General features: G+C 39.6%; 1 protein-coding gene across 7 annotated transcripts in view; it reads right to left on the bottom strand.

The window, feature by feature from the left end:
• RERE (arginine-glutamic acid dipeptide repeats) overlaps positions 1–23,009 on the bottom strand; it is a 412,748-nt gene that overhangs the window by 291,412 nt on the left and 98,327 nt on the right. Inside the window, exon 1 of one of the 7 annotated variants that reach the window (XM_073233141.1) lies at positions 21,594–21,912. The exons of 5 other annotated variants lie outside the window; for them this stretch is intronic. The gene's annotated coding sequence lies outside the window, so the exon portion shown is untranslated. Of the gene's footprint in view, positions 1–21,508; positions 21,913–23,009 lie in introns of those variants that run through there. One more of the 7 variants, XM_073233140.1, reaches the window with a different exon arrangement.

A 23,009-nucleotide genomic window follows, 5' to 3' on the forward strand; every position in this document is an offset into this window, starting at 1 on the left:
CTTGACCTCTCAGGTGTCTCCTCTGTTAAATGGGAATTATGGTCCCACCTCAAGAGATTACACTGAGGATTAAGTTTAGAGTATTTCAGTGTTACACAAAGAAAATGATAGTAGTATCAGACTTGCAAACCAAGGACTACATCTCTACCTTTATAGATCATCACAGACTACCACACACAAAATTTTCGTGTGTGTGTGTGAGAGAGAGAGAGAGAGAGAGAGAGAGAGAGAGAGAGAGATGGCTAGAATTTTTCCACCTTACTAGTCCACCTACAGTGTCTGGGCATTATTCTTTAAACTATCATCATACAGACATACCTCAGAGAGATTGCAGGTTTAGTTACAGACCACCGAAATAAAGAAAATTAAATGAATTTGTTGGTTTCTCAGTGAGTATAAAAGTTATGTTTACACTATAGTCTATTAAGACTACAACAATGTTATGTTTTAAAAGATGTGCGTACCTTAATCAAAAAATACTTTATTGCTAAAAGATGCTAACCATTATCTGAACTTTCATCAAGTTGTAATCTTATGGCTTGGGGGAGGGTCCTGCCTTAATGTGGGTGGCTGCTGACTGATTAGAGTGATGGTTGCTGACAATTGGGATGTCAGCGGCAATTTCTTAAAATAAGAATGAAGTTCACCACATCAATTGACTCTTCCTTTCACAAATGATTTCTCTGTAGCATGTGATGCTGATAGCATGTTACTCATAGCAGAACTTCTTTCAAAATTGGAGTCCATCCTCTCAAAACCTGCTGCTGCTTTATCAACATAGATTATTTAATATTCTAATTCCTTCGTTGTCACTTCAACAATCCTCACATTATCTTCACCAGGAGTAGACTCCATCTCAAAAAGCCACTTTCTTTGCAAAGTAAGAATCAACTCCTCAGCCATTAAAGTTCTAGCATGAGATTGAAGCAATTCAGTCACATCTTAGGGCTTCACTTCTAATTCTAGTTCTTGTGCTGTTTCCACCACATCTGCAGTGACTTCCTCCACGGAGGTCTTGAACTCCTCAAAGTCATCCATGAGGAATGGAATCAACTTCATCCAAACTCCTCTTAATGTTGATGTTTTGATCTCTTCTCATGAACCCCAAATGTTCTTAATGGCATCTGGAAGGATTAAATTCTTTCCAGAAGGTTTTCAATTTACTATGCCCAGAGCCATCAGAGGAATCACTATGTCAGCAATAGCTTTACAAAATGTATTTCTTAAATAAGACTTGAAAATCACAATGACTCCTTGATCCATGGGCTACAGGTATGTTGTACTACCAGGCATGAAAATATTAATATCGTTTTACATGTCTATCAGAGCTCTAGGGTAACCAGGTGCATTGTCAATGAACAGTGCTATTTTGAAAGGAATCATGTTCTGAGGAGTAGGTCTCAACAGAGGGCTTAAAACATTTAGTGAATCATGTTTTAAACATATGTGCTATCATCCAGGCTTTGTTATTCCATTTCTAGAGCACAGGCAGAATAGACTTAGCATAATTCTTAAGGACCCTAGGATTTCCAGAATCATAACATTGGCTTCAACTGGAGTCACCAACCACATTAGCCCCTAACAAGGCAGTCAGCCTGTGCTCTGAAGCTTTGAAACCAGGCACTGACTTCTCTCCAGATATGAAAGTCCTAATGATATCTTCTTCCAATAGAGAACTGTTTTATCTACACTGAAAACATAGTGACCAGTGTAGTAACCTTAATTATCTTAGGTAGATCTGGGTGAATTGAAGCAGCACTTGCTGCTTCACCTTGTACTTTCATGTTATACAACTGACTTCTTCCTTTAAGCCTCATGACCCAACCTCTGCCAGCTTCCAACTTTTCTTTGGCAACTTCCTCATCTCTCTCAGCCTTCACAGAATCACAGAGTTGGGGCTTGCTCTGGATTAGCCTTTGGCTTAAGGGAATGTTGTTGTGGATGGCTTGATTTTCTATGCTGACCTCTAAAGCATTCTCCACTTCAGCCAAAAGACTGTTTTGCTTTCTAATCATTCATGTGCTCACTGGAGTTGCACTTTTCATTTCTTTCAAGAACATTTCCTTTGCATTCACATCTTGGCTAAATGACTGGCACAAGAGGCCTAGCTTTTTGGCTTACCTCAGTTTTCAACATGCCTTCCTCACTAAGTTTAATCATTTCTGGCTTTTGATTTAAAGGGAGAGATATGCAACTCTTCCTTTCACTTGAGCTATTAGGGGCTACTGTAGGGTTATTAACTGACCTTATTTCAATATTGCTGTATCTCAGGAAATAGGGGAGGCCTGAAGAGGGGAAGAGAGACAGGGGAATGGCAGATCTGTGGGGCAGTCAGAACACATACAACATTTATCAATTAAGTTCACAGTCTCAAATGGGCACATTTAGTGTCACCCCAAAATAATTGCAACAGTAATATCCAAGATCACTGCAACAAATAATAATGAAAAGGTTTGAGATATTACAAAAATTACCAGAATGTGACACAGAGACATGAGGTGAGCAAAAAATGTCGGAAAAATGGTTCCATAGACTTACCCAACACAAGCTGGCCAGAAGCTCTCAATTTTTTAAAAATGCAGATTTGCAAAGTGCAATAAAGTGGAGCACAATAAAATAAGGTATACCTGTATATTAATCTACAAAGATAGGATTCTTTGAAAGAGCATGAAATCAAATAACTTGCTGATAAATAGTAAATGCAATTGCCAACTTAAATCCAATTTGAAGATAGCGACTTGAGTATTTAAAATGCTCTGTGACCTGATCAGCATTTATGGAGGAGATGCCATTAGCTCCATGTCTCATTAAAACCCTCCATTTCAAGTGTGGACTGAAGAGGGCTGATCTCATCTTCCCAGAGAGGAACTTTTAAGTACTCATTTCCTGATTCAGTAGTTTACCAACTACACTTAGAAAGGCTCTCCATAAAGTATTTTATATTTGCTAAATACATGGCAGTTAATATATTTTAAAATCAAAGTTCCAATAACAAATATTCTTAATTCCTTGCTTTGAGAGCTCAAACCATATTTCCAAGTATCAAACAACAAAATGCTAACTAGTGGTTCTACAGAATCCACAATTAAAAGTTATTTGTTACATTAAAGTGAATTAAATAATAGATATTGGCTCCTTTCACTGGTACAGTAGTGAGTATAGTTTTTTTTCAGTGTGTAAAAATTTAACTACTTTAAAGTTTGCTCCAGTCCACCTCTGGCATTCCAAGTAGCACAATTTATACCAAAGAAAAGAGCTGACAAGTAAAATCCTACTATCTGATTAAGTTAAAAAGTAAACAACCACAATTATGTTTGTTGTGGAGAGAAAATATCAGTTCTGTTTGGCCAAGTTAACGTTCTTATGCTTACAGATATTCACATGGAGATGTGAAGAAAGCAGCTAAGTAGTAGATCTGGACTAAAAATTAAATTGTTATATTTCTTTAGATAATATTTAAAGCCATGAGGCCTAGGGCAGAGTATACAGATTCACCAAATATTCATCAGACACCTATGATGCTCCACTTACTGTCCTATGTTCTGAGGATATATTAGTGAAGCACACAGCTAAAAATCTGTTAAGCCCTTCAGGACTTAACAGTCTAGTGGGAGGAACAAGACAATAAACAATGAAAATAAATACGTGTATAATACGTGAGAAAACAATACTCTAGGGCATAATAGAATACAGCTAGGAGAAGTGGGAGCAGGGACCAAAAGTCAACGTAGGCCTCACTGATCCTTGACAGTGAAGTCATGCAGGTATCTGGAGAAGTAAGTTCCAAGCAGAGGAACAGGCGGTGCAGAGGAATTAGTCATCATCACAAAAGCAGCTTCCCTGGAAGGAGAGCTGAGGGATTTAAGAGAGGAGAACGCTGGAGACCTCTAGTTGAGATGTTTTTGCTGCAAAGAGCAAAGAAGTAAGCAATAGTTGGCAGTAGAAACAGGGTCAAAAAGACATGGGTGGGGAGGTAGGGGGAGGAGACAAGATGGCAGTGTGAGTAGAGCAGCGGAAATCTCCTCCCAAAACCATATATGTTTTTGAAAATACAACAAATACAACTATCACTAAAAGAGAGACCAGAAGATACAGGACAACAGCCAGACCACATCCACACCTGCGAGAACCCAGCAGCTCGCAAAGGGGGTAAGATACAACCCCAGCCCGGCGGGACCTGAGCGCCCCTCACCCCAGCTCCTGGCGGGAGGAGAGGAGTAGGAGCGGGGAGGGAGAGGGACCCCAGGACTGCTAAACACCCAGTCCTAGCCATCTGCACAGGGAGCACTGACACACAGTGCGTGGGGTGCTGAGTATTAGGGAAACAGGACATTAAGACCTGTGAGTGGGTCCCCGCAGCCGGCGCCACTGGGACAAAGAAAAGTGAGTGCTTTTAGAAAGTCTTAAAGGGACAGGAACCCCACAGCTGGACAGAAGCATCCCAGGACAGTTAACTCAGCAGCTGGAAATCCCAGGGAACTCCAGGAGCCCTAACCCACTGGGCGGCACCACAGCTCAGAGGCCCCTCACAGTGATAAACAGTCTCCCTCCCGTTTCTCCCCCGATGCGGCTCTGCCATAGTGGAGAAGCAGCCTGTGGCTGGCCACGCCCACAGCAGCAGGGCAGAGCTTCTTTCACAGTGGCTGGGCAAGAATCAGGCACCCGTCTGCACACAGCTGCCAGCACAACCTGCTAGCGGTCGCTGATCTCCCAGGAGAGGAAGGCCACAAACCAGCAAGAAGGGACGTGCTCCCAGCGGACACATGCAGCAGCTCCCCACAACTACCTCTATCGCCATGAAAAGGCAGAAGAATTTCATACAGACCAGACTAACCTCCCTGAAAAAGAATTCAAACTAAAGGTCATAACCATGCTGACGGATCTTCAGAGAAATATGCAAGAGCTAAGGGATGAAGTCTGGAGGGAGAATACAGAAATAAAACAATCTCTGGAAGGACTTAAGAGCAGCTTGGATGAGGTGCAAGAGGCCATTAATGAAATAGAAATCAGATAACAGGAACGCAGAGAAGCTTAAGCAGAGAGAGATAAAAGGATCTCCAGGAATCAAAGAATATTAAGAGAACTGTGTGACCAATCCAAACGGAACAATATTTGCATTATAGGGGTACCAGAAGAAGAGAGAGAAAAACGGAAAGTGTCTTTGAAGAAATAATTGCTGAAAACTTCCCCAAACTGGGGAAGGAAATAGGAGCTCAGACCACGGAAGCACACAGAACTCCCAACAGAAGGGACCCAAAGAGGACAACACCAAGACACATAATAATTAAAATGGCAAAGATCAAGGAAAAGGACAGAGTTTTAAAGGCAGTCAGAGGGAGGGAAAAAGTCACCTACAAAGGAAAACCCATCAGGCTATCATCAGACTTCTCAACAGAAACCTTATAGGCCAGAAGAGAATGGCATGATATATTTAATGCAATGAAACAGAAGGGCCTTGAACCAAGAATACTGTATCCAGCACAACTATCATTTAAATATGAAGGAGGGATTAAACAATTCCCAGACAAGCAAAAGTTGAGGGAATTTGCCTCCCACAAACCACCTCTACAGGGTATTTTAGAGGGACTGCTCTAGATGGGCCCATTCCTAAGGCTAAACAGATGTCACCAGAGAAAATAAAATCACAACAAAGAGAGCAGACCAACCAAATACTAACTAAAGGCAAAAAAATAAAATCAACTACCCACAAAAGCAGTTAAAGGATACACAAAAGAGTACAGAATAAAACACGCAACATATAAACAATGGAGGAGGAATAAGAGAGAGATAAAGAAACACCAGTGTCTATAATAGCTTAATAAGCGAGTTAAGTTAGGCAGTAAGATACTAAAGAAGCTAACCTTGAACCTTTGGTAACCACAAACCTAAAGCCTGCAATGGCAATAAGTACATATCTTTCAATAATGACCCTAAATGTAAATGGACTGAATGTACCAATCAAAAGACATAGAGTAATACAATGGATAAAAAAGCAAGACCCATCTATATGCTGCTTACAAGAGACCCACCTCAAACCCAAAGACATGCACAGACTAAAAGTCAAGGGATGGAAAAGGATACTCCATGCAAACAATACGGAGAAAAAAAGCAGGTGTTGCAGTACTTGTATCAGACAGAATACACTTCAAAACAAAGAAAGTAAAAAGAGATAAAGGACATTACATAATGATAAAGGGCTCAGTACAACAAGAGGATATAACCATTATACATATCTATGCACCCAACACAGGAGCACCAACATATGTGAAACAAATATTAACAGAACTAAAGGAGGAAATAGAATGCAATGCATTCATTCTGGGAGACTTCAACACACCACTCACCCCAAAGGAGAGATCCACCAGACAGAAAATAAGTAAGGACACAGAAGCACAGAACAACACACTAGAACAGATGGACCTAACAGACATCTATAGAACTCTACATCCAAAAACAACAGGATGCACATTCTTCTCAAGTGCACATGGAACATTCTCCAGAATAGACCACATACTAGGCCACAAAATGAGCCTCAGTAAATTCAAAAAGACTGAAATTCTACCAACCAACTTTTCAGACCACAAAGGAATAAAACTAGAAACAAATTTTACAAAGAAAGCAAACAGGCCCATAGACACATGGAGGCTTAACAACATGCTCCTAAATAATCAATGGATCAATGACCAAATTAAAAGATTTCAAGCAATATATGGAAACAAATGACAACACCAACACAAAGCCCCAACTTCTGTGGGATGTAGCGAAAAGGAAAGTATATAGCAATCCAGGCATATTTAAAGAAGGAAGAACAATCCCAAATGAATAGTCTAATGTCACAATTATCAAAATTGGGAAAAGAAGCACAAATGAGGCCTAAGGGCAGCAGAAGGAGGGACATAATAAAGATCAGAGAAGAAATAAATAAAATTGAGAAGAATAAAACAATAGAAAAAAATCAGTGAGACCAAGAGCTGGTTCTTTGAGAAAATAAACAAAATAGATAAGCCTCTAGTCAGACTTATTAAGAGAAAAAGAGAATCAATGCACATCAACAGAATCAGAGATGAGAAAGGAAAAACCACGACAGACGCCATAGAAATACAAAGAATTATTAGAGACTACTATGAAAACCTTTATGCTAACAAGCTGGAAAACCTAGAAGAAATGGAGAACTTCTTAGAAAAATACAACCTTCCAAGACTGACCAAGAAAGAAACACAAAATCTAAACAAACCAATTACCAGTAATGAAATTGAAGCGGTAATCAAAAAACTACCCAGCAACAAAACCTCCGGGGCCAGGTGGATTTACCTCAGAATTTTAGCAGACATACAGAAAAGATATAATACCCATTCTCCTTAAAGTTTTCCAAAAAATAGAAGAGGAGAGAATACTCCCAAACTCATTCTATGAATCCAACATCACCCTAATACCAAAACCAGGCAAAGACCCCACCAAAAAAGAAAATTACAGACAAATATCCCTGATGAATGTAGATGCAAAAATACTCAACAAAATATTAGCAAATCGAATTCAAAAATACATCAAAAGGATCATACACCATGACCAAGTGGGATTCATCCCAGGGATGCAAGGATGGTACAACATTCGAAAATCCATCAACATCATCCACCACATCAACAAAAAGAAGGACAAAAACCACATGATCATCTCCAGAGATGCTGAAAAAGCATTCAACAAAATTCAACATCCATTCATGATAAAAATTCTCAGCAGAATGGGTATAGAGGGCAAGTACCTCAACATAATAAAGGCCATATATGATAAGCCCACAGCCAAAATCATACTTAACAGCGAGAAGCTAAAAGCTTTTCCTCTGAGATCAGGAACAAGACAGGGATGCCCACTCTCCCCACTGTTATTCAACATAGTACTGGAGGTCCTAGCCACGGCAATTAGACAAAACAAAGAAATACAAGGAATCCAAATTGGTAAAGAAGAAGTTAAACTGTCACTATTTGCAGATGACATGATATTGTACATAAAAAACCATAAAGACTCCACTCCAAAACTACCAGAACTGATATCGGAATTCAGCAAAGTTGCAGGATACAAAATTAACACACAGAAATCTGTGGCTTTCCTATACACTAACAATGAACTAATAGAAAGAGAAATCAGGAAAACAATTCCATTCACAACTGCATCAAAAAGAATAAAATACCTAGGAATAAACCTAACCAAGGAAGTGAAAGACCTATACCCTGAGAACTATAAGACACTCTCAAGAGAAATTAAAGAGGACACTAGCAAATGGAAACTCATCCCATGCTCCTGGATAGGAAGAATTAGTATCGTCAAAATGGCCATCCTGCTCAAAACAATATACAGATTTGATGCAATCCCTATCAAATTACCAACAGCATTCTTCAATGAATTGGAACAAATAGTTCAAAAATTCATATGGAAACATCAAAGACCCCGAATAGCCAAAGCAATCCTGAGAAGGAAGAATAAAGTGGGGGGGATCTCACTCCGCAACTTCAAGCTCTACTACAAAGCCACAGTAATCAAGACAATTTGGTACTGGCACAAAAACAGAGCCACAGACCAGTGGAACAGAAAAGAGACTCCAGACATTAACCCAAACATATATGGTCAGGTAATATACGATAAAGGAGCCACGGAGATACAATGGGGAAATGACAGTCTCTTCAACAGATGGTGCTGGCAAAACTGGACAGCTACATGTAAGAGAATGAAACTGGATCACTGTCTAACCCCATACATAAAAGTAAATTCGAAATGGATCAAAGCCCTGAATGTAAGTCATGAAACCATAAAACTCCTAGAAAAAAACATAGGCAAAAATCTCTTCGACATAAACCTGAGTGACTTCTTCATGAACATATCTCCCCAGGCAAGGGAAACAAAAGCAAAAATGAACAAGTGGGACTATATCAAGCTGAAAAGCTTCTGTACAGCAAAGGACACCACCAATAGAACAAAAAGGTGCCCTACAGTATGGGAGAATATATTCATAAATGGCAGATCTGATAAAGGGCTGACATCCAAAATATATGAAGAGCTCACGCATCTCAACAAACAAAAAGCAAATAATCCAATTAAAAAACGGGCAGAGGAGCTGAATAGACAGTTCTCTAAAGAAGAAATTCAGATGGTCAACAGACACATGAAAAGATGCTCCACATCGCTAATCATCAGAGAAATTCAAATTAAAACCACAATGAAATACCACCTCACACCAGTTAGGATGGCCAACATCCAAAAGACAAACAACAACAAATGTTGGCAAAGATGTGGAGAAAGGGGAACCCTCCTGCACTGCTGGTGGGAATATAAACTAGTTCCACCATTGTGGAAAGCAGTATGGAGATTCCTCAAAAAGCTCAAAATAGAAATACCATTTGACCCAGGAATTCCACTTCTAGGAATTTACCCTAAGAATGCAGCAGCCTAGTTTGAAAAAGACAGATGCATCCCTATGTTTACCACAGCACAATTTACAATAGCCAAGAAATGGAAGCAACCTAAGTGTCCATCAATAGATGAATGGATAAAGATGTGGTGGTACATATACACAATGGAATATTATTCAGCCATAAGAAGAAAACAAATCCTACCATTTGCAACAACATGGATGGAGCTAGAGGGTATTATGCTCAGGCAGAGAAAGACAAGTATCACATAATTTCACTCATATGTGGAGTATAAGAATAAAGAAAAACTGAAGGAACAAAACAGCAGCAGACTCACAGAACCCAAGAATGGACTAACAGTTACCAAAGGAAAAGGGACTGGGGAGAATGGGTGGGAAGGGAGGGATATGGGCAGGGAAAAGGAAAGGCGGCATTATGATTAGCATGTATAATATGGGGGAGGGAGGCATGGGGAGGGCTGTGCAACACAGTGAAGACAAGTAGTGATTCTACAGCATCTTACTATGCTGATGGACAGTGACTGTAATGGGGTGTGTGGGGGACTTGGTGAAGGGGGGAGCGTAGTAAACATAATGTTCTTCATGTAATTGTAGATTAATTATAAGAAAAGAAAAAAGGCATGGGCAGATGGGTGTTGTTGTTTTTTGTTTGTTTTAAGACAAGAGAAAAACAGCATGTTCATATCCTGTTGGGAATGACCCAGGAGAGAATAAGCATTAATGATCTGGGAAACAGAAAAGTACTACATGAGAGGGCATAGAGTGGCATCTTGGGGACAGGCTGGTCTGTCCTTGGAGAGGGTGAAAACAGCTACTCTACCTACACAGAACCAAGAGGTCAGAGACTGTGCGCAGGGTAGGTCCATGTAGTGGGAGTTCACAGAAGTTCTCTTCTCACTGCTTTGATTTTCCGCACTGAAGCAGGCAGCCCAGCTTGGGAGGAGCCCCGGGCAAGTTCACTATGGATTCAATGTGACCAAAGAAATGACAGTAGAACTTTCTTGGGAGTGAAAGGGTTTATATCCAACTTTATTCCCACGGTGGCAGGTCAATCAGTAGAAACCTGTCCACTCAGAGCAAGTCTGCACGCAGCAAGCCGGTCTCTGCCTCTGGGCCTCACTGCCCCCGCAGCCAACTCAGTCTCTGTCCTCAGCGCTGCCACCACTCCAGTATCGTCTCTGCTCTCCTGCAGCCTTGCAGACGTGCCACCGTGTCGCCCAGAGCACCAGGCAGAGCTCTTTACATAGAGTCAATAACAACGTGTTGCCCACATGTGTGTAATGAGCCAGCCAACCAGAGCCAAGTTGAGAATCCTGACCACAGGAACCTTCACTTTATCCACAAGGCACAAATTTACAAATAAGATTGTCTAGGAGCATTCAATTTATTACCAGAAACTGCTATATGAAAATCAATTCCTAATTGTATTGTGGTGATGGCTGCACAACTCTGTGAATATATGAAAACCACTGATTTGTACACTTTTTTAATGGGTGAATTGTCTGTATATAGGAATTTTATCTCAAAGTTTTTTAAATCTGTTCCAAATCCCAAGTGAATCATTTTTATCATCAATAAAAATTTGATGCCTTTTTTGTTTATTTGTTAAAATTTCATGGGAAATGAAGCAGATACAGTTATGTTCTGACAGCTCAAAATAATTAACTTTGCAGGGACCCAGACTTCTTTCAGAATGAACAGCAGAGTTCGGGTTGGAGCTTGGGGTTGGACTTTTTTCCTCCGTGAGATAGGAAAAATTAATTCAACAATTTCACCACTAATGTTTCAGTTCCCAAGTCAAAATGTAATAACTGGGAGATTTCTCCATGTTGAAAATAACATCCCTACAAAGACTAAAAATAAAGGTTATGTTCTTCTAGACAGAAGTATGAGGAGACTGAACTGACAGTAATGTTAAGGGGGTCATGGAAGGACCAACGGATTCAGAAGTCAGAAAACACAGCTACTAAGAGGCTTAGCCACTTCCAAAATAGATGCTGTGAACCTAGTCAACTCGATTAACTTCTCTAGACTTTGTAACAGGAGAAGCCAGCATGTGCAGCACCTCCTTCCTAAGGTAGTTGTGAGGACCAAAAGCAGTTCGGTAGATGGAAAGCCTTCTGCAAACAGAAGCATAATCCCCTTTTCAATCTCGAAAAGCTCAGTCTCTGTGATAAGTAACTGACCACCTAACTCCATGTGTATGAGATTCACCCTCTGTATTAGTCTGCTCAGGCTGCTATAACAGAATTACTACAGACGGGGAGGCTCAAACAAGAATTATTTCCCACAGTCCTGAATGCTGGCAAGTGCAAAATCAGGTACCAGCAGGTTCCATTCTCTGCTTTTTCACTGTGTCCCCACATGGCAGAGAGCTCTGGCCTTCTTCCTCTTCTTATAAGGACACTTATTCTCACCCACCCACGACCTCATCTAAACCTAATCACCCAAAGGCCTCATCCCCAAACACCACAGCGGGAAGCTTCAGCGTGTTAACTTCCGGGACACAGTTCGGTCCATAGCACTCTCCTCCATAATTTCTGCAATGATATGTCCTCCGGCAGAAATTAAACCTTTGTTATAAAGCAAAAACAAGGGGTGGGAGAGATTTAAAGGATGGCCTACTTTTAAAAGGGCTTACATAGGCAGCTTACTGAAATTCATACAATATAAAATAAAATTTAAAAGAGATGAGGACACTGGGAAAACATTAGCTAAGATTATTCAGCATCATTTACCTGTTCTAAGAGCTTTCCATTCTGTCCTCACAATAGCCACACAAAGTAGCAATGATTTATAGATGAAGACCCTGAGCGCACGAAGGTGGAACAGATGTCCTCAGGTCATACAGGCTGTATGTACCTACAGCCTGTCCTCTAACTCTACAACAAAATTGTATCTTATCTTATCTGCAGGTTCAGTTACAGCACTCAACCGAGGTCCAGAAGCAGATGATCCTCCTGACGCAGCATCACTACGTCAGTAGTGGCTTTACGCTGTGTCACAGCATCTACGTCATTCACCTGACTTCAACTCATCATGTTGGCACTTCACCATGTCATAGCACAAGAAGGTTGAGTGTAGTACAGTGGTATTGGGGAAGAAAGAGAGGAAACACAGTCACATAACTTTTATTACAAAATACTGTTAAAACTATTCTATTTTACTAATTAATTTTGTTAATCTGTTACTGTGCCTAATTTATAAATTAAACTTTTTCATAGCCATGTACATACAGGAAAAAAACATAGCATATAATAGGGTACTATCCAGAGTATCAGGTATCCACTGGGGGTCTTGGAACATATCCCCCTCAGATAAGGGCAGGCTATTGTCCTACACTGCTTCCCTTTGGGACAAAGGAAAATTGTAGGGGAAGAGAGGGGATTGAAAAGATGAGACCATGAGTGAGTATACAGGTTCATTTTATACTTTTTTTTAGATGTGGCCAAAATATTATAAGCAAACACCTCAAAGGAAACTTGATCAGTCATAAGATTCTAAATCCGTAAGTTAAAAACAAACCACATGCTCAGGAGGTCAGTTCTTTCTGGTACTAAGAGCTGAGAGAAGTTTCTCCTCTGGGTCCTCATAAAGACAGTCTGCATGCTGAATAGCAGGTCCGGGAACCCTGATAAACCATTCAAGGCAAACAAATAGCAAGCCCCACAAGACTCCACACAAGCCAATGTCCTCACACCACACTATTTAAGTAAAGCGTATCTGCCAAAAACAGTAAGTGCAAAGGCTTCCTCATAATTCAAACAATTTGGGGCTCGCTAGAACAGAACAGTTCCTAATGAAAGGTCCATGAATAGGATACAGTGGTTCGTGAACTTCCTGCAATTGTGTACTGTGGATATTGTATTGTAGCCAAGCATTCACAAACCCTGCTTTGGGGGTTTTTTAGCTTAAACCAATACTCAATGGTGTCCCTGATAAAAATAGAAAACCCTGACAAGAGGAATTAGTGAGCTGTACAATCACCAGGAAAGCCTATGCAAACCAACTTCCAACCAAAGCTTTGGGTAGACACAGAGTGCACTTAGGTTACTGTTAAATTCCAGTAAGTAACTGGATAAATGCAAAGTCAAAAATGCTCTAAATAAGTGTAGATAAAGAAGTAATTCTAACCTCGTTTTAGAAGTGAACATCTGCCCTACAGTAAGCCCTCATACATTCACTGCTAACAACTACTATTATATACATTACAACATCCAAGGACAGGATCAAATCTTCCTCATTTCTAAATGCCTTAACCACTCAATAAATTGTTTCATAATTAAGAAACTAAGAAAAATCTTTACATCTATATAAGGACCTTTGGCAAGTCTTAATTCCAAAAATTCAAAGCATCCCTTTCCCTTCATAAAATGAAATCTTTTGCAAAAAGAGGAACACAGGTAACTGTGGGGAACCACTAAAATATCAGTACTACTACATTTTGCATTAACCATAACGTAAATTCATTATATCAGAATTATACCCATTTTTTAAAAAGTGTAATCAGATTATATTATTCCTAAATTTATACCTTTGTGCCTTTCCGCTAGGGGATGGAGAATGAGGCACGTGTAAAACAAAATTATGTACAGTTCTCAGTTCTCCCTCACTATGGCAAATAGGGAAAATCAAAACTGCAATATAGCTGACACCAGGAATAAGCAGTTATTTCAAATTTTTTAGATAACTAAAAAGGGCTAAAATCCAAAATAATGACAATATCAAATGCTAAACAAGGACATGGAGCAACAAGGACTCTCATTCATTGCCATTAGGAATGCAAAACAGTACAACCATTCTAGAAGACAGTATGGCGGTTTCTTATAAAACTAAACCCTCTTAACATATGATAGGGAAATCACTCTCCTAGATACTTATCCAAATGAGTTGAAGAAAATTATTGCCACACAAAACCTGCACACAAATATTTACAGCAGCTTTATTCCTAACTGCCAAAACTTGGAAGAACAAAATGCACTTCAACAGGTGAATGGACAGACAAACCGTAGTACACCTAAACAATGAGTATTATCAGTGATAAAAAGAATTAAGCTATCAAGCCACAGACAGACAGGGAAGACCCTTAAAGGCATACTGGTAAGTGAAAGAAGCCAATCTGAAAAGGATACATACTCTTTGATCCAATTACAAGACACCTATAATTTGTAAAATTATAGAGACAATAAAAAGATTGGTTGCAAGGGGATTGGGGGGAAGGGAGGGAAGGATGTATAGGTGGCACACAGGGTATATTTAGAGCAGCGCAACTATTCTGTGTGATACTGTAATAGTGAATACATGTTATTAAAGGTGTCAGCACCCAGAGAATGTATAACACAAAGACTGATAAGGAATTGATATGGGGTCATCCAACTGCAGCAATGTATCAACCTGATGCAAGATATTAACAATAGGGGAAACTAGGTGGGAAGGAGCATATGGGAACTCTGTGCTTTCCACTCAATTTTTCTATAAAACTAAAACTAATGAATTGATTTATAAATTAGTGATTTATAACAAATCTATTAATTCATTAAATAGTGGTTTTAAATATTTTTAATGTTTTACTGTATCACACAATAAAATACTATTTGTCCAATAATAAATGTTTGTGCACTCAATTTAAACCTGTTGGCAAAACTAAGAAAACTTTCCCACAAAAAGCCAGACTGCTCTAAACACTACATTTTCTCAGCACTTTTTGTTCTTCCTTTCCACTCAAAGATCAAAACTCAAATTGCTCCTGCCACCAGCACACTTGAGAATGAATACATACTAACTGCTACACTTCCTTCCATGAGTGTCTAACACATTTGATAAGCATAGGTCCGGAGCGGGAAGAAACAGCCCATTCTGAGAATGTCGTGTCCCCAGGCCGATTCAGCGTGGTAGTGACGCTCTGTGGAAGAGCACAGCATGAGAAAGAGACTGCCCCAAGGCAGTCAAAAGAATACACACACAGGGAAATGCTCTTCTGTACAATTTCCTAATTACTACAATATCCCCCCACACACAAAGACAACAGTAAGAACCAAATACCTAAAACCAAATGAAGAATATAATTGTTCAAAAGGCTCAATCTAGATTTTCTTTCACAAAATTTTAGTGAATTAGTAAATGTGCATGTCTTTTTTACTGCCTTCTTCAAGTATTTAAAATTCCTAGGTGCTTCAAATTATTTTCTACATGTTACATTTAAATTTATGCAAACCATGTTTTACTAAATAAACAAACAATAGTTTGTATGGCAAAAGAAAAAATTAAGATTGAATAATTTGAGTCCTTCCAAAGCAATTATTACATCTTTGTAAGAGAAAAAAGCATTTATATTGGGGAGGAGGTACACATACTGAAGAGTTGGTTTTTTTTGTATGTTGGCAATACCAAAAAATGCAGAAAGCTCACCGTACATGTGTAAGGCATCAACTCCATATATTTAACAGTTTTTATATGTTCAAAAAAATAAAAGGACAATAAAACAACAAACATTTTTTAAAGGTAATCAAGAGGCATTCTCCAATCTCAATCCCAAGAGACCACATAAAAAGAACCTGGTTATCTGTTTCTGTAGGTAAGCACTCTGGTTGTTTGTACAATGTATGAACTGCCCCAAATAAGAAATCCTGAAAGCAATGCAAAAGGAAGCAAGTAATTCCAACTGGCATTTTACTAAGGCCATGCAAGGAAATGCTGCTGAGGTCCAAAAACAGCAGAGACTTGAACATACACCACTGTTTCTAACCAGCTATTTTTGAATTATTAGTAAATAATCTGGTGAGTTTGCAGTAAATACAGCTGTGAACACAGTAGTACACACCATCTGGAGGTTTTGGCTCAAGAAATTTTTCAAATGCACAGTATATTCACTCCGTTTTGTTCCTCTGAGGCTCAACAATCACTTATAAACTGACCCTTTTTTTAAAACCACAACTACATTCACTCACTTTGTAAGCCATAAAGCTCATTCACTTTTTGGAAGACAAGACATGAGACACAGATCTAACTGTTCATCTTTAGAACCAAGTGACTATTTCAAATTTTTGCTAGCGTAAATAATTTTATAAAGCATCTCCCATACTATTCTTCATGACTTCTGATCAATCCTCCAAAACTAAGATGTTTTCTACTTTCTAAAGTGATTCAGATTCATTATCTCAGTTTATCCCCAAATCCTGAACACAACTATCATATTAATCATCATAAAATTCTACCTACAGAATGCCATTACCATTAATCTCTTAAGGCATCAACCAGTTAACTCTATATTAACCAGCAGTTTCTTTTAGCTACTTTCTATCATTCCTTGTCTCACTGCCCAACTTCTTAACATTTTCTTACCAACTGCAATCTGGCTTCTACATATCACTAGAATGTCCTCCAACTCCTGGGCTTCTACACATCACAGGCCGTTCACCTCCTGAGCTGCTCTGCATTCATCAAGTTCTCACAGGTTCCACTGGCTCCTGATTAAATAAATGCTATTTTGTCAATAGTGTTTTCTCAGTTCTCATTCTCTAATCCAAAACCTAGAACATGGGATCGTACTGCCACCCCACTGTGAGCACTCTCCGCCCTTTATCCACTTCACATTGCTGCTCCTCCCAGGTGTCTTTCTCTCAAGTCATTCTTCCATTTCTCCTCTTGCCAGAATATTGGTTTTTCTTTTCCAATAATTACATGTATAGGCATTACCTCAGCATTAGCTCCTTCTGTTTGAGATCCAGTGAGTACCCTCTGGTTAACATAAATAAATCTCAAAACCACGTGAGCCACAGCTCTGGAGAAGGCCAGGGGAAACTTTTTTACAAAAGTCACCCCTTACAGGATTAGAGGTGGTCAAGTAAAGAACAGGGGGTTAAGATTTGACTTGGAATACTGACCTCACCATTCACTAGCTATGGGGCCTTGGTCAAACTGCTTAACCACTCTAAGTCTCAGTTCCTGGTTGTACCTCAGAGGCATTTAAACCTTCGGCATTAAATAATTCATAAAAAAATAGAGAATATTTAAAAAATGAAATCATCCATAATCCCATCATCCAGAGATCAGCGCTATTAATAGTTAGTATATTTCTTTCTTTTTCCTTACCTTCTGTGAGTAAATGTGGGTGTGCACGTAATTAGAATGATATTGCATGAACACCTGGCATACAGTTTTTTCCACTGGGCTTTACATTAGGATATTTTCTACATCATATTGATTTTTAATGACTGCATAATATTTCCTTTTATGAATGGGCCATGATTCCCCTTCTACTGTTAGGTACTTAAACTGACAAATCATTCTTTAATATTTGTTACATTTTCCTTTTTTTTTTTTTCCTTTCTCAGTAAGTCTTTTGCTCCTTTCTCTATTCTACCTATGAACCAAAATCTCTAACTAAATTGTCTAATAGTGTGGGAAACACATATTTATCAAGGAAGAGGAAGATCATGGCTTACAGAGTGATGCTAAACTTCTAAAAATCACTGGCATATCCAGAAGTTATTTTGGGAAGTTTTGCAAATTATCATGCCTCTCTTAATGTTTTGTCTTCCTCCATTGGAATTTAAGTGCTATGCAGACAGGAACTTCATCTTTTTTTATATATCTTCAGCAACTAAAACAGTACCTAAGGCATAATTAATGCTCATTATATTAGCAGCTGCTATTACATGCCAGAAATGTTCCTAAGAATTCTGCACACCCTCTGAGGCAGACATCATTTCCTCATTGTCACAAAGAGACTAACTTACCCTAGCCTAGGTCTCACAGTAGGTAGTGGTAGAGCTAGGAATAGAACTCAGGCTATTTACCATCAAACTATGCTGAATATATTGATTAATTACACCAGCAAAGCTGCGTGTGATAGCATTAAAAACTGAGTACAATTATGCTGATTTTTCCCACCAATTAAATGCCAACATTTTTGTTATATTAGTTTTCTTTACAAATATGTAAGTATGTCAACTATATCAAGAATTAAATAGATTTTGGAGGACAATAATTAATATTCATCATTAATATTTGGAATAAGAAAGGTCTCAAAAAGAAAAAAAAACTTATAAATGAACTTTTGAAATAACCTGTTTAAATCTAGGATATTTGTTTACCTCTATTTTTTTCCTGGATTCTGCAGTCTCTACTACCAATCTAAATGCTTTTATTTCTTTTAATTGGAGAAAACATTTCCCAGATAAGTTACACTGAAATTATCACATTTTCCAGAAAATGTTGGGCTCTTTCCCCTCATTCTAGGTTATTTTAAGAAGGACCCATTTCTCCAATGAGTTAAAAAGTATCTCAGTTTAAGCTAACCTCCCTTTCCCCCCAACCCCAGCAGTCCCCAAACCCTCAACAGTCCTCCCAACAACGCATCATGTTCTTCAGTCAGAAAACTGGGCCTCTAAAAAAGTCACCACATTAGCTCTATGTAGAAACAGATTTCAGTCCATTTTGTTTTTTACTTTTGCTCCTTTTTTTAAAATGTAGCAGACAGTCTTAGAAGCCTATGGTGGTAAATACCTACTCAAGACAAAGGCAGACCATAAGGGATGAGACCATTGAGAAAAACATCGCATCATGATCGATTTTACAGCCTAAAAAGCCTGACTTTGTCAGAGATCTATATTCAAAGCTCAAAGCTACTGAATCTTAAATAGTTCTACTAACTTGAAGCCAAAAAAACACATTTTAAACTTTAAAGGTGGCCACACATGTCCCTGAACAGAGACATTTCTAGGCCATGGTGGCCAAACTGCTGTTAGTCAATGGCTTTCTGTCTCCCTCTGCTACAGTCTAACAAGAGGTAAGAGACGGGGGAAACATTTTTAGCCATGTTTTCTCCACTGAGCTAACATTTAGTTCTGTTTGAGTTTTACAAACTGATCCTAGAATAGCAAACAAAGAAGCAGGGTTTTTTTTAATACTGGCTTTCTATGTCATTATAAAATGGATGGTTACACTAGCTGCTCAGACTACACAACAGCAAGCAAAACCTTTTGACCTTGGAAAATCATAGTAAATGTAGTATCTACCAATAAATTACATGGTTTTCCCACTTGCCCAAAACCAAAAATAAATCTCTCACAAATAAACTATTAATTGAGGGAACAAAATCTTGTGTCGTTCTCATTCTCTTAAAAGCAAGCACAGTGGCAGAGGGAAAGAAACACAGACAAGTCCATAAAACCTCCAGTGTAAGATAAAACTACCTGGCAGGAGCAGCCAATGCATTCTGACCTTAAGGACTGTACACAGTTGAACTAATTAAAATGAAAAGCTAGTCTACATAACACACAGGAAACTCACTGGGCCTTACTGACAAGTTGATGGAGTTCATCATCATACTCTACCCCCAACTCCCAGCCACCAGACCTATGATGTAAACAATAAATTGGCACATAGCTTAAGATACTCATATTAGGAGAGAAAAAAAATGTAAAAATTTATTTTAAAAATATGTATCTTTTTCCCAAGCATTTCAGAAATAATCAAAATCCTGTAGACTGGAACATTTCCTGTAGGAACATTGGATATAAAAACCCACACATACACAAAGGAAGTGGTACAGCTACATTACATCAGCTCTCGCCTCAATTCATAAATGCAAAACCACAAAACAAGACAAAAATCTAAATGGCCTTTTTCTGGAAACCTTTGAGTGAATGAAGAGTGTAGGTTAAGTCTTTAAATATGTTACTGAACAGTACTCGTTGATGCATCACTTTCAACAGCCACAGGGGAGGAAAAAGTGTAATCTTAGTCAATTCTATCATGCAACCAGATCAAATAACATTTCAAGCACCGCCTGCCAAACGCCAGGGCCTGCCAGCACACAATGAGCACTCAAGTGCTCTGGGCTGAAAAACCACCTTTCAATGGTTTCAGTGATCTTTATAAAATAGTTTAAACACTACTAAATTACAGAGTCGGAAAAAAACAAATACAAGCTTCTAAACTGCTGCTCCCACACTCTTGTGAAGTTGCTGTTAAGCTTCTAAAATGTCTGCCTTGTGTTATTTTACTGGACAATGTAAATATTCAGAGCCTCTGACAGCCCAAATCTAACACATGCATAAAAATGTAAAGCTGGTTGTGTGCATCTGGAAATAACCGCCCACAGATAAACAGGCTTACTGGGATATTTTTCCCATCTGTAAGATTTCAAATCATGTCTACTTTTAATTTGGAGTTTGCAGCAAAAAAAGGAAGGTAGGGAGGGAGGGAGGGTCTCAGTATGGTGATTTTGGCACAGAATTCTGAGGACTTTGGCAATTCTTTTCTCAACTTGTACTCAATGGCTCAATCTTAGAGCACACAGATACACAATTTCAGAGAGAAAAATTAATGTCTCTGTTGACCTCTATGTTCATTCACATTACCATTTTTTAAATTTCCATATGTCTGAGAGCAGGCCTCCAGCCAAACAATGCCCCAAGGAGAGCAGTGGCACATGTGCACCAGGAGGCTGAGAGTAAGACAAAGTAACCTATTACACAAGTTTCTTAGCGAACAGACAGGCAGGTCTCCCCATAGGACAATGGGAGCACAAGATCTGAGTAAACATGGAGCCGGGGCAGGGAAGCCACCAGCTAGAACTAAAAAAAATTTTTAAGATTAACAAAGCAATCTTCTTCAACACTATCTCTGAATTTTAGCTGCTCTAGCAAAATAACAATATTTTGGTCAAAGAAAATAATTGTATTTGTCACTTCAAGTGGCCTAAAATTACTTTATAACCAAGTCCATCAAATTCACTTTATTTTTAAACTTAAATTTACTCCACAGTAAGCAATGAAGTTTCTAATCAAACTGACTTTTGGATTATACATTGCTCATCTTCAGTAACACTCTCCTTTCAGATACACACACACAACCACACACCCCTTAAGAATTGTGTCTTTTCAGCCCTAAAGATGTCTCTTAATTGGTTTACTTAATTGGGATTTCTAGAGTTTGGGCAATGAAAAAACTAGTACTCCCAAAAAAAATGCAATGGGACACAGCAAACGCCTACTTCTGATTCCTGGAAAGACATCACCCTTCTTAATACCGGATTTGTTCATGTTTCTAGGGTCAACTACAACACTCCCGTACACCCACCTCCGAGAGCCCCTGCGCCCACACTTGTCCAACTTCCTGGCCGGCGACCCGCGCACCCTCGCAGCACGAGGAGCCGGCCACTTGCCTGCAGCCTGTCGGCGGCAGGAGCTGAGCCCGCAGGCCTCGTCCTCCTCCAGCGCAGTCACCCCGAAAACTCAGGCCCAAGGGCTGGGGCGGGGTGGGTGAGGGCTCAGGGTGTGAAATGCACTTGCTAAACAAAAGGAGGCCCAAGCGGCCACAGGGCTGCGCGGCGCGGGCTCATGTCCCCACGGCTGGGAGGCTCGGGGAGGCAGCTGCGCGGGCCCGCCAGCGGCTGAGGGATGCGGCCACCGCTCGGGCTCGCGCTCCTTCGGCCCCTGCGGCCGGCCGACACTGCCACATGCCAGTGACCCAGACGCCAGGAGAGAAAGAGCAGCCTCCCCGCGTCGGAGGCTGGCAAAACCCGGGCTGGAGCCCGGCCCACTCCGCGCGCGCCCTTGCCTGCCGCCACCGCGGACGCGCGCGCACACACAAAGCCGCTGCACTTTTTTTCTTCCTAGCTTGGCCAGCCTCCCCTCTCCCTAGTCTTCCCTCCACTCCCAGCAGCCGGAACTGGGAGGCTGCGAGAGATTGATGGCAGCTCTCAATAGCGTGGTCAGCTAGAAAATGCATCTGCAAGCAAGACATTCAGGAGGCAGCGCATCCCCGTGAGTGATCAGCAGTTCACACGCCCTAGAGCTGCCTCTGCCTCTGCTTCTGCCAGAAATATAAATGCCAAACCACCTCTGACGTCTAACAAATGCAGACGGAATAACCAACAATCATGCGCATACCAAACATTTGTTTCAAAGATGCACAGGATAAAGACGCATTATCTGGTATCAAACGTTTCTGACCCCAATTTTCCTTACAGTTTAAGAATTCTCTGTAAGTCATTTGTTTAAAAGTCTTCTCTCCAAACCTTTAAGAAAATCAGGGCCCATCTGCTAGACAAGGCGTAGCTTAAATTGGGCTTGACTGAAATCCATCTAATAAGGAAGTTAAATAAATGTACATTTCTTCCCCTGTGGCCTTAAATAAACATAAACCTCAGCTACGAGATTCCAGACCCCTCATTAATTCCACAATTATGTACATCTAATAAGAATTACCAACTGTTAATTTCAAATTAGTTTCTTCCCCAGCCCCAATCTGGTAAAACACATCAACTTACTAAATTAAACATTCATACCACCTATTTCCTACTAGTAACAGTCAAGTTAATTTTATCCTTAAGACACTCAGCAGCAAAATATAAAAACATATTCCTACAGAATATGAATTTAAAGCACTATACTCAACCCAAATTTGAAAGTTACAAGCACAAAATTCAGATGATCATTTCTAATATTTTTAATATTACACCTTTCACCTTCCAGGTAAGTTTCATGGAACTCTCAAATAGTTTTATAAATGTTAATGAACTTTCTGAAGTCCAGTAAAGTAGCTGCTTCTTACCAACAAGAAGAGATTTAGATATATT

Source organism: Manis javanica, chromosome 4 (genome assembly GCF_040802235.1).
Source record: "Manis javanica isolate MJ-LG chromosome 4, MJ_LKY, whole genome shotgun sequence".
NCBI lineage: Eukaryota > Metazoa > Chordata > Mammalia > Pholidota > Manidae > Manis > Manis javanica.